Source organism: Malaya genurostris, chromosome 3 (genome assembly GCF_030247185.1).
Source record: "Malaya genurostris strain Urasoe2022 chromosome 3, Malgen_1.1, whole genome shotgun sequence".
NCBI classification, from domain to species: Eukaryota; Metazoa; Arthropoda; class Insecta; order Diptera; family Culicidae; genus Malaya; species Malaya genurostris.
The window spans coordinates 275,678,971-275,696,096 of record NC_080572.1 but is presented as its reverse complement, the minus strand read 5'-3'; the positions used below and the strand labels follow the sequence as shown (position 1 = coordinate 275,696,096).

Below are 17,126 nucleotides of genomic sequence, written 5' to 3'. Positions count from 1 at the left end.
TCTTTCCGCTCGACCACCACGACCTTCGTTCTCTCCACCATCTCCATTGAAAACTAATAAATTCGCTCGTTGTAACTAATCCTGTTGTATCTCCTCTTCTCCGCTCTTAATCGTTCTTCTCTTATCTTTTTGAACACTAATTAGATCTACATGCCGAACCTAACCCCGTTTCGTTCGCCAACTCTCATTCACCACTCCCTCCTTCTACCTCCCTTTTTAAAGCATATTTCTTTTCTTCTTTAGTTTTAATGCAAAATCACCATCGTTTACCCAATGGGTTTAGTGTCAGAGTTAGTTAGCTAGGATTAGTTTTAATTGATAGTATTAAGTACATACATGTATCTGTTGGATTTTTGTAATCTGTTGATATAAACGATGAGGAGGTTTTATGCCTGCTGGAGTGAGAGATTATTATTTCAGCTCCATTGGGCTTTTTCCTGCTCCAAAGAAACATTCAAACAGTTATTACTCTGAAATGGCTTAATTTCTTGCAGCGTGTTTTGCGGTAACATGTTTGTTTACATGTCAATAACAGCTACGCAATCGATTGATTTCGGTACGGTTTATCGTTTCAATGATAAATCGAATTGATCCGGAAACGCGAAAGAAAATTCTGCACACTTGGTGCTCAGAAAGTGGTGTCACGTACAACGAAATTGCAAAACGGGTGAAAGTGCACCACACCAGTGTCAAAAATATTATCGAGAAGTTCGGTAAGACCCTTTCCATGAAGGATTTGCCCCGATCCGGTAGGCAAACGGGTCCCAGCCAGCCCGGCCGGGACTTAAAAGTGGTTGAGTACATCAGAAAAAAGCCCATCGGCGAAGATGCGGGATCTGGCCAAGCAGTTCAACACCAGCATCGGGATGATTTAACGGATCAAAGTTCGGAACTCCCCGAAAACGGACAAGAAACAGAAGGTGCCGAAAAAGTCCCTGGTACAGCAAGTTCATGCCAAAACGAGAGCACGAAAACTGTATAACCGGATTCTACAGAATAAAGACGGATGCATCCTCATCGACGACGAAACCTACGCCAAGGAAGACTCTCGAGCGCTGCCCGGACCGCAATATTATACGAAATCGGTATACCAGGACCTGGACGACGCCGACACCACGGTGGCGATGGAAAAGTTTGGGCAGAAGGTCTGGCAAGCAATTTGTACCTGTGGTTTGCGGTCGTCGATTTTCTTCACGAAGGGCACAATTAACGCCAAGGTGTGCGAGGAAGAATGTTTGAAGAAGAGAATGCTGCCACTGTACAGAAAGTATAAGGCTCCTCCTCTCTTCTGGCAGGATTTGGCTTCAGCCCACTACGCCGACTCCGTTCTACAGTGGTTGTCGAAAAATTATGTACAATTCGTTGAAAAGAACATCATTCTGATCTTCGGCCAATTGAAAAGTATTGGACAATTGTTAAGCGGCACTTTCGGAAGGAAGGTACAGTGCCCTAAAACATGCAGGAGTTAAAAAAAACTGGACAGCTGCCACCAGGAAAGTCACAAAAGTAACTCTGCAGAATTTAATGAAGAATGTCAAGTCCAAAGTGCAAGCGTTTCACTAGGATTTTCTTCAATATAATCAGTGAAATGCATAAAAATGTAATTTTTTACAATATATCGAAAACTGATGTCAAAATATGTTTTTTTTTGCTTTTTTATTCAATAATCAATGTTGCTAACTACTTTTCGATACACTCCTTATTACGCACAATTTTGCCAAACTAAGTTTTGTCGAGAATACGACTTACTTAACTATGAGGCGCCTTTCCAAAATTTGCCCTGTACAATAATGGGGCAGAACTCTATCGCGAATATCTTTTGATGTACTTAATCCAAAAACATAATTTTTTCTACAAGCTATCGGAAATATGATCAGGAATTCGTGATTAAATTTTCAACAACGTGAGATAACCATAAATAACTGAAAAACAAATTTTAATATGATCAGTATCTAACGGGGAAACAGATTGTAAAACCGACATATGCACACAATGATGTAATGAAAACCGCAAAAATGTTACCGCAGAGACGGGACTCGAACCCGTAGCAAACTCCTAACCGGGGAAATTGTTTTACCAATTAAACTACCCTGCGGTTTTCACTACATCATTGTGTTCATATGTCGGTTTTCCAATCTGTTTCCCCGTTAGATACTGATCATATTAAAACTAGCTCAAGACAGCTCTACGTCTTAATAAAGACTAAAACAAATCGTTGAAAAACAAAGTTTTCTATAACTTTTGGAAATAATGAGGAAAATTCATTACGCTTGCTTGCCGTTTTTCGCACCCGAACGACTACCTCAATCAAGCACATATCAGTTCTGATTATCTTCTACCTGCTGCTGGTCGTTTGCATTGGAGCAAAATACAACGGAAAACGAACAATGGGGAACATTATGTAAAATCAGCCCTTTTTATGGCTTCAAATTTTATCTTAAGAACTATAAAGATTACTTCTTTGCATATCGAAAATTAAAACCATCAGTGTAGTGCAAAACTAGAATAATTTGATTGGCTTTGTGCAATATTTGCAGTGCGAAATTTGCAACAGTGTTTAATATCGTAGAATTGAATAATTTGGCCATTCTGAATGCCATAAATTTATCTCGTACAGCAGTTGACAGTTTCTTTAATTGAAATATTCAAATTTGAAATAATGTAATGGACATCAAAATTCTGTATATTGCTATTTAGAACCATAATAGCAATTATGCGAAATTTTCCTTTCCTTTTAACTTTTTACTTTTTACTTTTTACTTTTTACTTTTTACTTTTTACTTTTTACTTTTTACTTTTTACTTTTTACTTTTTACTTTTTACTTTTTACTTTTTACTTTTTACTTTTTACTTTTTACTTTTTACTTTTTACTTTTTACTTTTTACTTTTTACTTTTTACTTTTTACTTTTTACTTTTTACTTTTTACTTTTTACTTTTTACTTTTTACTTTTTACTTTTTACTTTTTACTTTTTACTTTTTACTTTTTACTTTTTACTTTTTACTTTTTACTTTTTACTTTTTACTTTTTACTTTTTACTTTTTACTTTTTACTTTTTACTTTTTACTTTTTACTTTTTACTTTTTACTTTTTACTTTTTACTTTTTACTTTTTACTTTTTACTTTTTACTTTTTACTTTTTACTTTTTACTTTTTACTTTTTACTTTTTACTTTTTACTTTTTACTTTTTACTTTTTACTTTTTACTTTTTACTTTTTACTTTTTACTTTTTACTTTTTACTTTTTACTTTTTACTTTTTACTTTTTACTTTTTACTTTTTACTTTTTACTTTTTACTTTTTACTTTTTACTTTTTACTTTTTACTTTTTACTTTTTACTTTTTACTTTTTACTTTTTACTTTTTACTTTTTACTTTTTACTTTTTACTTTTTACTTTTTACTTTTTACTTTTTACTTTTTACTTTTTACTTTTTACTTTTTACTTTTTACTTTTTACTTTTTACTTTTTACTTTTTACTTTTTACTTTTTACTTTTTACTTTTTACTTTTTACTTTTTACTTTTTACTTTTTACTTTTTACTCTTTACTTTTTACTTTTTACTTTTTACTTTTTACTTTTTACTTTTTACTTTTTACTTTTTACTTTTTACTTTTTACTTTTTACTTTTTACTTTTTACTTTTTACTTTTTACTTTTTACTTTTTACTTTTTACTTTTTACTTTTTACTTTTTACTTTTTACTTTTTACTTTTTACTTTTTACTTTTTACTTTTTACTTTTTACTTTTTACTTTTTACTTTTTACTTTTTACTTTTTACTTTTTACTTTTTACTTTTTACTTTTTACTTTTTACTTTTTACTTTTTACTTTTTACTTTTTACTTTTTACTTTTTACTTTTTACTTTTTACTTTTTACTTTTTACTTTTTACTTCTTTACTTTTTACCAGTTGTAATTTGCAGTAGAACTTTCTGCTGATTTGATAATATAATCATATCGAATTTTATCCAGATGCGACTTCCGGATATGGAATTACAGTCTGATAAGCATAAAAACTTCAAATTTCAAGACAAATAGCTTTTAAACAAAATTTATATATAACAATATTTAAATAATTATGTAAAATTCAGAACATATTGCTGTGGTGGTTGTTTTTTTTTCCTGTTCTTTACAAGAAAATGGAGAAGTAATAATGGAATATTTGTTTAATTACATAAACTCTTTTAAATGGGATTCTTGGTTAATAAAATTATACTTGGTTGCTAGATTAGACAATATCTTCTCACAAACTGAATTTCGATTAGATTCTGAGATGATTGATTTAGTTTTCGACAAAAATACACTAGAAAAAATTCAGTTTAGACAAGGAAAATTTTTTTTCAAATCATTTTCTTCAACTTGTTTTTTTTTGACAGTCTTGGAACCAAATTTCATCTAAATCAAAGATTGATTTTTTTACGTTAATCAACTTTAAATTTTTAAAATCGATTTCTTTCACTGTAGGAGTCGATGAAGAATTTTGTTCAGCAGTTTATGTTAAACCGTTAGGTGGTATTAGCAGTTCAACATAAACCGCTGACGCACTGATGAGCCGGAGGCGAAACGTAGCAATGGAGTAAAGCAAAAACAAAAAGTTTTGACTCTTTGCAGAAGACAGTCTAAGTCATTTTTGGAAAGGGTGAAGACCCCTTAATGAAATTCAAGAAGTATGACTACAACTGGTGATGTAATTTTTGCTTTTCGGGCATTGGTAATTCTTATGTAAAATTTAAGTTGCTCAAGCGGTAATACTTAACCTACGAGAGAAGCCAGTTTGATGACCTTAAATCTTAAATGTTTAAAATTGCACTTTTGAATTTCATATCATTGTTTTTCAAAATATGAAGAAACTGCACACACTCACCTAAAATCTATGAGGCGACCAAAACTATGCAGAGTCAGCAGAAATTTTTTTTAGCATGGAGCATTATTTCGCCCCCTTTCATTACTCAAGAGATTTTTCAAACTTTCGGCATTTATAGTGTCCGATATAATTATGACAGCCATTGGAATTTTTTTTGAAAAGTTATGTATTTCTATAATTTCACAACATTTCCTCATAACTTTTTCCCTGTTTGAGTATTTTCTCTAATTCTTTTGTGGAACGAATGGAAGAAGATGTAAGATTCTTGTTACGTAATTTCATAAATAGAGCCTATTGCACGTTTACTAGCTCCAGTCTATGATAATCCATGAAAGACGAGACACATCGAGTGCGCACACCGTTATCTACGTCAAGACAATGGATCTGAACCCGGCATTATACAATTGGTGCTTCAGTCAGTTGCGAATATGAGGTTTGGTTTCTCAAGTTTAAACGCAAAAAAAAACAACTAGTTCTTTTGCTGCTGGACGTTCGCAGTGTGAGTTTCACCTCAAACAAGAGCGATTGCGTCATCCAGCTGCTGGTCGTTTGCATTGGAGAAAAAGTAGATAACGATGGGGAACATTATATAAAGTCAGTCACTCTAATGGCTCCAAATGTTATCCAAAGAACTATTGAGATTTGTTCTTATCAAATCGAAGGTGAAAATCATCAGTTTAGTGCAAATCTAGAACAGTTCAATTCACTTCCTGCACTTTTCGCAGCGCAAAATTCGCACCAAACGAGCGCAAATAAAGCTAACATTTGGCTGCTTCGCGTTCGAGAAAATTGTTCGAAAAGTGTTGATTATCGTAGAGAATTTCATAGTTTGGCCTTTGTGAAAGCAAGAAATGAATCCTGTACAACATTTTGATAGTTCCTTCCACTGAAATATGCAAATCCGAAATGAAATAATCGACATCTAATTCTATATGTTGCTATTTTTGTGGCTGAAATCACTTAAAAAGAAAGCTCTTAACCAAAATTCATTAAGCTTGCAATTAATCACCACTATGAGCAGTTGGAGAAAACCTGTTTTAATCCACCTAGTGGTGTAATGATGCCTTTCTCATATTACTTATATTTTCAAAATTTTCACTAGAAGATTCTGTGAAAATTTTTTTTCAATCAGTAAAATAAAAAACTTTTTTGGGTATAAACTAACATAAGCTTTTCAATTTGTGAACAGTTATGTCAAGTTAATAAGAATTTCTCTCTATTTTACATCGTCGCACTAAATGATTAAACACACTTCGCTCTATAGTTCTGGAACCGGAAGTCGGATTCGGATGAAATTGCACGGCAACCTATCGGACTATAGGAACTTTTATTTGAGCCTTTTTATGGAAATCGATCAAATCATTTCTGAGAAAATGTAGTGAGTCTCATTTTAAACGTTTTGACCACTATTTCCGGTACTTCTGGAACCGGAAACTAGAAATCAGTATAGCCGAAGTCGGTTAGTTTAGTATGTAACTAATATAGTCTAGAAATTGAATCAGTATTATGCCAAATTTAGATGAATTTTTCCCTATTTTGCATCGTCGCTCTAAATGACGGTGTGAAATTCAATAGCAACGTATGGGACTGCGAGATTTTTTTAATTTTATGAATGACATTTTTTGACACATACTAACAGCTTGATAAACCGTGTCGAATGATATAGAATACTCTGGGCCAATTTTCACTAGTCAATTTTCCAAGTGGTTGCGTAAACTTTCTATATGAGAAAGTCAATAAGTGTACTTTTGTAGAAAAGCATCGTTATCATGATCTTGTAATAACACTAACAAGTAGGTACAAATTGAATAGAAGATGTACAAATTTACATATTTTTCACCTGAAAAATATAGATTTAAATGTGGCAACCCTGCACGCTATACGAAATTGAACGAAGCACGCTGTGAACGGAGCAAAGCCGCACGTACCGTCGCGTAGTACCAGTTTTGCATCGTCATTTGGAATGACGATTTGAATGTTTTGACACTCATCGCCCTACAATTTCGTAACCGGAAGTCGGATCTGGATGAAATTGCACAGTATCTTTAAAGACAATGAGAGCTTGAATTTGAATCATGATTCGTGAAAATCGGCTTAACCGTTGCTGAGAAATCGAAGTGAGTTCCGTTTCCGGCTATGTTCTTCACTATTAATTGGTGCGTTTGGAAGCAGAAACCGGGAATTAGTAGTCCCAAGGAAGTTTCATATATTCACTAACTAATAAGATCTGAAATTAGATGAATTTAGCAGTAAGTTTTATTAAAATGTGCACCTCGTTTCGCTATCGCTTGTGAAATAATACTCATGAAATTGAAAATTTTCTCTAACTGCACTGCACTACCGGAACCGGAAGGCGGCTCTGAATCATTTTTTCGGGGACTTTTCAAAGAATTCCAGTCTCGCGGCTATGTCTCTGACATTACCTATTCCAGGTTTTCTACTGGAAAAAATATGTACAGCACGAATGTATGTGAAAAACACTTGATTCTTTCAATTCAATTGATTTCAATTGATTGAAATTCTCTCAGACTCTGACGGCAACGATATTTCTTATGGTTTAGACAGCCTGATTTCCACGAAAATCTACAGTTTTTAAAATGCTTGAACATTATGTAAACGTGCACATTTTTATCAGTGCAGTGCATCGTTTCAGGTTCAAAAGACACTAGAAACATTATTGAGAAATTTCGTGTTTGATTTTTAGAGCATCAAAAGAATAACTTTTAAAACAATTATTTCACGTCCAATCATGACGTTCATAGCATTCCAAAAAGACGGGCAGAATTGTGAAAAAAACAACTTCCACTGAAATTTCCAATAACTGTCAAAGCTATGAAAACAATGTCTCCCCACGATTCGAGCGCCATATGAACCGAAGAACAAAAGCACAGGCAAAGCTGTTCACCTAGCCATCAGAAGACCCTCCGGAGGTGCATTAAGAAACCTAATCTCCATCCGAACACGCCAATGCCGTCCGGAATCCTTTCGTAACCAAATCCCATTCAATTACTTCCAGCAGACAAAACCCGACAAACCGACCGACACATAGCTTCAGTTCCAAATAAAACCGTATCCCATATTCCATCCATTCCAAAACTACCCCCCTGCGAGTGCGTGGTCAAACGAAACATGCGAAGAAGTGCGGGGCGGCGGCAGTCGCAAACATCCAAACACTGAACCAAAAATATCCCATAATGGTTATCGACGCTGCAACTGCTGCGCACCTTCTGAATCGTAGCAGGCGTTTGCCAGTCCAGCCCAGCCCAGCACCGTTCCAGGTTCCGATTTATTATAACCGCTCTGGGGTCTATTATTATGGCGGCTGCTGGACGGCCTGCCACCAACAAAATACCACCATCCGCTAGTATAGAGAACACGACGGATGACGAATGACGGATGCTAGAAAACCGAAGGCCACCATCAGGCGACAGGTCGACAGTCGAACTTAGTTAGTGGCGCTTCGCCTATACCATTTTAATCAAATTCCAACACCACGGACGCAAATTAATGTTGTTTTATATTACAGCAAAAACGGAAATGATTTTCTGATGGGGGCAAATGTCAAACACTGCGGTATTAGCCGGATCCGAGTAGACATCGACGAGATCAGTGCAGTTCGGTAAAGGGGTTTGCTAATGACACATTTTGAGAACACTGGCACTGGCAGCACTGGACAGTTTGCGAAAAATGACGATCGTTTTTTTTATTTGTGTTTTAAAAATCACCTGTTTTCTCATAAGATTTGAAACACGTATCCGTTTAAAGCGAGGGGGGGTTCTATTAATCCAGTCAGAACGGCTACTACTACTACGATTAAGGCTTTCCTCCAAAGCACAGCTCAGTGGCTGTGGATTGTTAACATTTTCCGTGTGAAACGCTAGTTTAACTTTTTACGACTACACCTTAATCTATTTAGGGAATGAACGAACATTTTATTTGTGTCGATTACAAACATCCACTTTCCCTTTCTATTCTCGTCACCGATCAATAAAACCAAATTATTAACATTCACTTCTCCATCTTCGTCGTCTTTTTTTTGTTTTTGTTTCGGGCACTCGTGGTTCGGAAAGCACTCCTCAGCACAGCATCCACAGTCGCAAAATTTTACAATGTCCTCGCACTGCTGCCGCCCACAGGTACGTGAAGGTACTCAACGGCTCTAATTATGTCGCTCGGAAGGTCCTTCCACACTAGTTCCCAGTTTCCGTACCGGTGCGCGACGATCCCCGAGTAGTTTTGAACTACTGTCGCGACTGACGACGCGTGGAAAGATGGAAAAAACTTGCTTACACGGCCGCGTAAAGATTACAACTGAATTCCTTGCTGCCGGTTCTGTCAATCGTTCCATCGTTCGTACGTTCGTTGGTCCAAGTCCAAGTCGAGCGCGCGGGAAGCTCCGGAAAATTTTCAAAACACGGATGGGAAGTCCACCGTCGAAGCCAGAGAGTAGATGCGGGACAGTGCGAGCATTCCGAGAGAGAAAACTACCGGAGCAATATTTTGGTTATCTTTTTCGGTCCGGTGCGGCGGTCCGGTTGTTGTTGTCCTCACACACAGCTGATCACTCTCCCAAAACCGAAAGCTGATGCTTCTGATGGTGTAAGTAACTGTCGAAAGCTTTAACCACGAGAGAGAGAGAGTGCGAGAGAGGGAAAGCTCAGTTGAATCGTTTATGAACCGGAGCGAGAGAGAGAGAGAGAGGATCCCTTCTGCATCTGCTGATGAAATACAATAAAGTGCAGTTTTTTTTGTTTCTCGCTTATTTAAACGTGGAACTACATTTCCTATATTGTACGAGAGTGTTGAACAAACTTCAAGCGCAGAAAAAAAAATCAAAAGCAGAGAAGTAGACATAGGAGAAGATTTATTGTCATTACTAAACTAAATAATTACCAAGCAATACCGTGTAATGATTTCCTGGCGATTGTAAGTTTATACTGCTCTTATTAGCCGAGAAAATGGGTTTGGCTAACTTAAATAAAATTACACGCCATAAGATAGAATTGGTGCTTTTTTTTAAGAGCTTGCGGATTTGAAATTTAAATAAAACCTAATGTTTTCTAAGGGATCCCTATTTCATCTCAGCTCCAATTTCCATCTCATTCCTTCACCTCGTAACTTTGAACATTAGTCATATCTTTAAACGTACCTGAACAAAACTGTGGAACGTTTTAAAACATTCATTCTAGGTTTTGCCACACTTTCCAATTGAAAAAAATAGTTAAAAAACCTCCAACGATCGCTTTTTTTCATTTAAAATAAACTCACTTTTTGATTTAGGAATCACTTTCGTCTGAAGATTTACAATTCATCATGTTTCTGAATATTTACTAATCGATTCGTCTCAAAACATGATCACTATTTCACGCAATTACACCACTATTCAATGTTGGATGACTTTATAGTTCGTAATGTTTACTTTCCACTTGTTTATTCAACGATTAAAGACTTCAGAAATTACCTGATAAGCAATAAAAGCAATGAAAAATATGAGATGAAAATTTGCACTTAATTCACTTGATTGCGCTTTGTTTTCATCTAGCAAAGTTTTCTCATAATGTTAAATGTTTTCTTCTTTAAATTATCATCAATAAGTATTTTTTGGTATCCGTGACATTAGTTTAATTATATCATTGATATTTATATATAAATAAAACTGTTTCGGATTCTAATATTACCAAATAGAGCGTGTTAAATACTAATCAAATAACCATTTTGGCAAATCTAGTAGCACTGGTTTCTTTCCGCTATACGTCACCATAACACTGTTAAATGTGTGTGTTTCATCGGCTGTGCACAGAGATGCCAGATATTTTCATAGAAAATATATATCTGCTCTATCTGTATTCACTAATAAAATGAATCAAATTCATCAAACATTTGCACAAAGGATTTCCATTTTAAAACATGTGATTTGTCCGTTGATTAATAAACTTTTAAAGTACTGCAATCAAATACTAATAGATACTCAGAGAGAAAAGTCTAACGTTTTTTTTTTCACTTTTTATGAACCTTTACAAATCTGTATTAAATTTAGAAAATCTGTAATCTGATTTAACGAACGCGAACGCAAAAATCTATACAATACAGATAAATCTGTATGAATGGCATTTCTGATTCTGCATTTTGTTTTAAGAAGGGCTAATGCCTAAATAGTAACAATCCTTTTTTTTTTATTTCTCCAAATTAACTGCAGAGTAAAATTTTAAATTTGAAACGAAAGGTAATAAAAAAGATTAAAAAAATTTTAAACGTCGAAATGATTCCTAACTGTTTTTTTAAAATATCGTGTGTTGTGTCATAGTTGGCACGAAAATTCTAACATTTTGAACCTGAGAGTGTAATAGTGCAATATTTTGGTTTTGATTGCTGTCGTCATTGCTAATTTATGGGATGAATAAAGCACAGACTAACAGACAGGACACTCAAATTAGATTCTTTAACCATATAAACGGTCATTTCGAATATTCCTTTATTTGGGACAGTACTCACATGTGTCATGATGGCACCACGTTACCCTATCAAAAACATTCTGTCTGTCATCTAGACTGTGTTTATTTTTTTCATTTACCAACCGAGTTGCCATTCATGCAGAATTACCTGTAATGTATTGATTTGTATACCCCCATGCGAATTTCATGCAGGATACAGATTAATTACGTATTGCCAAAACTATATACAGAATTGTGCCTACTTCTCATCCTACAACGCAATACAAAATCGAACCCGTTTTGTTACAATATTTACTTGCTTCTGGTCTGCCGTCACTTAATTTCGGGTGAAAATTACCAACACAATAAAAAATAGTCTAGATGAACAACGTTGAGTAAAATAAATGTTTACCTTCCAACATCGCTAGAAAAGTTAAATATATTATCAACGTAATCCAAAAATTTATTGTGACGATTCATTTTCAAATATTTCGATGAAATCAGGCAACCCTGCAAGCAGCTGATCGGTGTTGACAAACGAGGGGAAACCAACTAGTAAAAAAACTTTTACGTAACACAAGGGGTGTACAGATAGTAAATAGTTCGCGCAGTACAACGCAGTGGAACTAGTGCATAACGAAAAATTATTTTTATAAGAATTTACTCATACTGTCATGTCTGTTAGTCTGTGAATAAAGGACCAACGTTAGGATGAATATAAAACCTTTGAGATGAAAATAGGAGCACAGTAGTGAACATATAAGAAGTGTTTTTAGCTGATTTTTTAATTATTATTTTAATTTCCAAGGAATGTGAATCAATTCACAATGTGGAGCAAGACGAATTGGGCAGAAATATGAAAAAATCGTAGTGATTTTGGTGGCTGAATCAGGCTTTTAAGGTAACGTCCTTACAAATGAGATTAAATAGGGAGCTCTTACCCTACCAAATTATGAAACGGCCAAATTTTTGTTAATTGGTAGATATATTCTTGGCATTTAGACTTAGGGATTCAATGGACATTTTCCTAACTGCCTGTGCTCATATTTAACTAATTGCGACATGTCAGAAAAAATAAGAGGTTGCATTACGTCTCCATTTACTGTCAGCTCAGGAGTTCCTCAAGGTAGTCATCTGGGAGCATTTATATTTCTACTTTACCTAAATGATTCAAACATTTAACTAAAATGCATGAAGTTATCGTATACTATGTATGACTTTAAAATCTTTCACCTTATCCAAACCTTCGATCAAAACCGGAACTGGACTTCTCAACAAACTGCGGTGTAGAGTAAATCGAATGACTGTTAATGTTTGTAAATTTTCTGATAAAGACTGTCCCAGAGTGTATGGACGCAACCAAAAACCGCTGCCATTTCGCAATTGTTCAGAATCTGTCAATTTTTATAGCTGCGTCGTGTTGTTTACACTCTTCGCTAACCACTCGTGCAGTTGTTTATTCGTTTTCATTAGTTTCTTTTGAAATGCGTGGACTTTCAGCAGAACAACGTCGAAAAATTGTGTACAAATGGTGCATAGAACGCGGACTGTCACTGAGAAAGATAGCAAAAATGGAAGGAGTAAGTGAAAAAGCCGTGCGAAATGCAATCAGGAAGTTCGGTGAGGATAACACCTTTAAGGATAAACCGAAAACGGGTCGAAAAAAAGGTCCTGCTAACCCTCAGTTGGATAAACGTATACTGAAGGCGTTCGAGCAAAAGAAGGAGGTTTCAGTTCGGGATGTGGCCAAAAAACTGGGCACTTCGAAGTCAAATGTTCTTCGTGCTAAAGAACGTTTGAATTTCGAACCTATAAGAAGCAGAAACAACCAAAACGTAGTTCGAAACAAGAAGCATCGATCAGGCCGATGGTTCGAAAGCTGTACAATACGATTCTTGCTGGAAATTTAAACCGTTGTTGTTAAGTTTTCGAGACATCGATTGAAGTCGAAAAATTTGGTAAGAAAGCTATGGTCTGGCAAGCAATTCGTAGCTGCGGTAAGATTTCGAAACCCTTCATCACCACTGCTTCAATGAACAGCGATATATACATCAAGGAATGTTTACAAAAACGACTTCTACTCATGATTCGAAGCCACAAGGATTCTGTTGTCTTCTGGCAAGATCTTGCTTCTTGCCACTCCTCGAAATCGACGGTAGAATGGTATACTACCAAAAATGTCACTTTCGTCCCAAAAGACATGAATCCACCAAATTGCCCACAACTTCGACCAATTGAGGAATTTTGGGTATTAACGCAGGCACATGTTAGGAAACATGTCTCGAAACCATTAAACAGTTGGAAAAAGATTGGAAAAAAAGTGTCAAAACTTGTGGCCAAGAAGCCTGTACGTAATTTAATGAGGAACGTTCGCAAGAAAGTGCGCCAGCTAGTCTACAATGGCTAAGTAGCAAATGTTGAGAATAATATTTTGTTATTGTAGTCTAATATTATCAGTATATCGAATAAAATTTGAATATCTAGCACTTGTGAATTATTTACAGCGAAATCAAAGTGCGTCCATACTTTCTGGGACAGTCTTTATTTCATTCAATTACGATCTTACAAACCGTACATTAAAGACTTGGGAGTCATCCTGGATTCGAAAATTTTTTCCTACGCATTCCTTCCGCTAGAACCAACCATGGCCATAACGAGCCAAAACTGTTTGTTATGCCGACTGTTTAATCGCTGTTTAAGTTTTCTCGAAAACTATCTCTTAAAACAATTATCGTTAGTTTTAAGAATTTATTCATGTAGTTATAATAGTCAATAAGTTGAAGTCATTTTCATTTGAATATACTGTACTCTGTTGGTACAAAAGATGAGGAGGTTTTATGCCTACTGGAGACATAGTGATAGATTGATAATAACTTATCTCCAGTGAGCTTTTCCTGCTATAAAAGTAAATCATGCATTTCTGGCACTACGACCGCTACAGCTATTTTTCACATAAATGATTCTGTAAGTCCAATTTTCGACCACTTTGAGGGCGTATTTCAATACTGACATGTTGAATATTGATTTCCAAAGGAGACCAATTCACCGGTCCAAATAATAATCTTGTCGTTGAAATGTTCTTTCAATAAATCGATTGATTAGGACGCAGTATGTGGCAAGTGGCACTATCCTGTTAAAACGCACATTTCGTCCACATCCATATCTTGAAGATTTAGTAACAAAATATAATTGGTCATGGTTCTGTATCGATTTCCATTCACCGTAACGCGTCGTCCTTTCTCATTTTCAAAGAAATAGGAACCGGCAATTCCATCAGCCCATAGGCCGCACCGAACAGTACATTTATCGAAATGCATTGGTAAATCTTGAACGGCATGTGGATTTTTTTTGTTTCTATTATAGAGGTTTTCACCTTAAGTTAATTTGCTACTTCGGGCCAGAAAAACTTTCTGATCCTATGTGCGGGGTTGGGAATCGAACTCAGGGAGGTTGCGTGAAAGGCAACGGCTTACCCATCACGCTATACCCGTCCCCTAAGGCATGTGAATTATTTTTGCTCCATTCAACCAAAAATGCGCCTCATAACTGAAGAGAATTTTTCGCTATAAACAGCTTTAATTGAGCACTGATTTTGGAAAAAAAATTTCCACAATTCGGTTAACCTATTCATGATAATTTGCCAAACAATACTGAGTAGAGACGTCACTTTACGCTGTCAAAACAATTTTCAGACAATAGAGTAATCGCTATTGAAAAAAGTGGGCGGGTGATGTCAGAGACTAAAACTAACACGCATATTTACACATCGGAATATCTAAAATTGTTCACATAAGTCAATGTATTGTGTGAATTGTTCATGGTCTCATCTTATTACTTCCAGATTCGAAAAAATAATACAAAAGCACGAAGATATAACTAAACACTTATTTTAACACACAAATTAATGAGACAGTGCCGAAATACTTCTCCCAAATACTCGTTGATACTAAACATTTTAGAAAGCTTATACTGAACATTTTGAGTGGTTATTTCATACTACTGAAAATTTAAACATACATTGCTGATCATATTTCCGATAGCATTAAGTTGTTGGGTACATGAGCTGAAATGTTTCGGCCCTAACATACAGATGGCGCTAGTTTTATTGCAGTCACCTTTCCGTTAGTTGATACTAACCTTTTAAAGACAGCTGTTCAAATTTCATGATATTCTATTCATTAGTTTGTGAGTTATTGTGCTAAGAGTGACGCTATTTTTGTTATTTTCAGAACAATGGATCAAAAACAATTTCGTGTTTTAATTCTACAATGTTTCTTTATGGGAAAAAATACCGTTCAAATGGCTTGAAAAGTGTCATGGAGACTTCGCTCCATCAGAAACAACAATAGAACGTTGGTTTGCTGACTTCAAACGTGGTCGTAGAGACACCGATGCTGCAGAACGCAGTAAACGTCAAAATGAGATCGAAACACAAGAAAACAAAAAAAATCCACAAAATCGTGTAAAGTTGCGTGTGTTAGCTGACATTGTAAAGATATCAAGAGAACGTGTTGGCTGTATATCGCATGAGCATTTGACTATGAGAAAGCTCTTTTCAATGTGAGTGCCACGTTTGCTCACTGTTGACCAAAAACGAGAACCTGTTGATGATTCTGAGCAATGTTTGGCTATGTTTAATCGTTACAAACCAGAATTTTTGCGTCGATATGTGACAATGGATGAAACATGGATTCATCACTTCACGCCGGAATCAAAACGATCGTCATCTGAGTGAACTGAGGAACTGATGAACCTCGTTCAAAGCGCCCGGAAGCACAATAATCGGCTGGGCAGGTTATGACCTCGGTTTTTTCTGGGATGTGCGTGGTGTCATATTTATCGATTATCTTGAGAAACGAAATACCATTAACAGTAAATATTACTGGATCGTTTGAAGGTCGAAATTTTTAAGAACAATATTTTGTTTCTTCAAGATAACGCATCGTGTCCCAAGTCAATCAAAACAATAGCAAAACTACATGAATTGAGCTTCGAATTGCTCCCACATCCACCGTATTCGCCAGATTCAGCTCCCAGCGGCTGTACTGGCTGTTCGCAGATCTGAAAAAAAAATGCTCGCCGGTAAGAAATTTCGCACGAATGAAGAGGTTATCGCAGAAACTGAAGCCGTTACTCGTTCTACAAAAGTGGTATTGATATGTTAGAGCGGCGCTGGATAGAAATTACGTTGATGAATAAACAGTCAAACGATAAAGAAGATGTTGTTTTATCACAATGGCTGTATACTGATCGCAGTGATTTTGTGGATAAAATTGATAAACTTGTAATTCATGACTTTATATGCACCGAATAGTCATCGTTTGTAAAGAATAGAAAAGATTCATGAAAACAAGACGAACGTTTTGCGATTTTTTTTTTTTATTATTCATTTATTATTAAAAACGCTGCTCAAGGATATCATTGTAATATATCTTAAACAACAATACATCCACTTGAAGTTTACTATACGAAAGACAGCTGACCCCCCCAATGTTAGCTTTATTATCATATCAGAATTAATGACTCAGAACACAATTGTAGTTCAGTTATTCATTTAAAAAATTAAAGATTTTAGGAAACAATTGGCAAGCTTCTTCTTCTAAGATTTATTTCATGTCTGATGGAGCAGCATTACAATACAAAAACAAGAAAAACTTCGTAAGCTTGCCTAGAATGCAGTCAAAATATGAACTAAGCGCATAATGGCATTTTTTTTGCAACATCCCATGGAAAAGGTCCCTGTGATGCTATTGGTGGCATTCTAAAACGAATGGCCAAAAAAAACTAGTCTTGCTCGCGACTATGAAAATGCCATAACAACCCCCTCTC

At 35.5% G+C, this 17,126-nt stretch overlaps 2 protein-coding genes across 2 annotated transcripts in view; both read right to left on the bottom strand.

The window, feature by feature from the left end:
* LOC131439036 (potassium channel subfamily T member 1) overlaps positions 1–11,009 on the bottom strand; it is a 440,000-nt gene extending 428,991 nt beyond the window's left edge. Inside the window, exon 1 of the mRNA XM_058609546.1 lies at positions 8,592–11,009. The gene's annotated coding sequence lies outside the window, so the exon portion shown is untranslated. The remainder of the gene's footprint in view (positions 1–8,591) is intronic.
* LOC131434342 (uncharacterized) overlaps positions 1–17,126 on the bottom strand; it is a 46,950-nt gene that overhangs the window by 11,269 nt on the left and 18,555 nt on the right. The gene's annotated exons all lie outside the window — the stretch shown is intronic.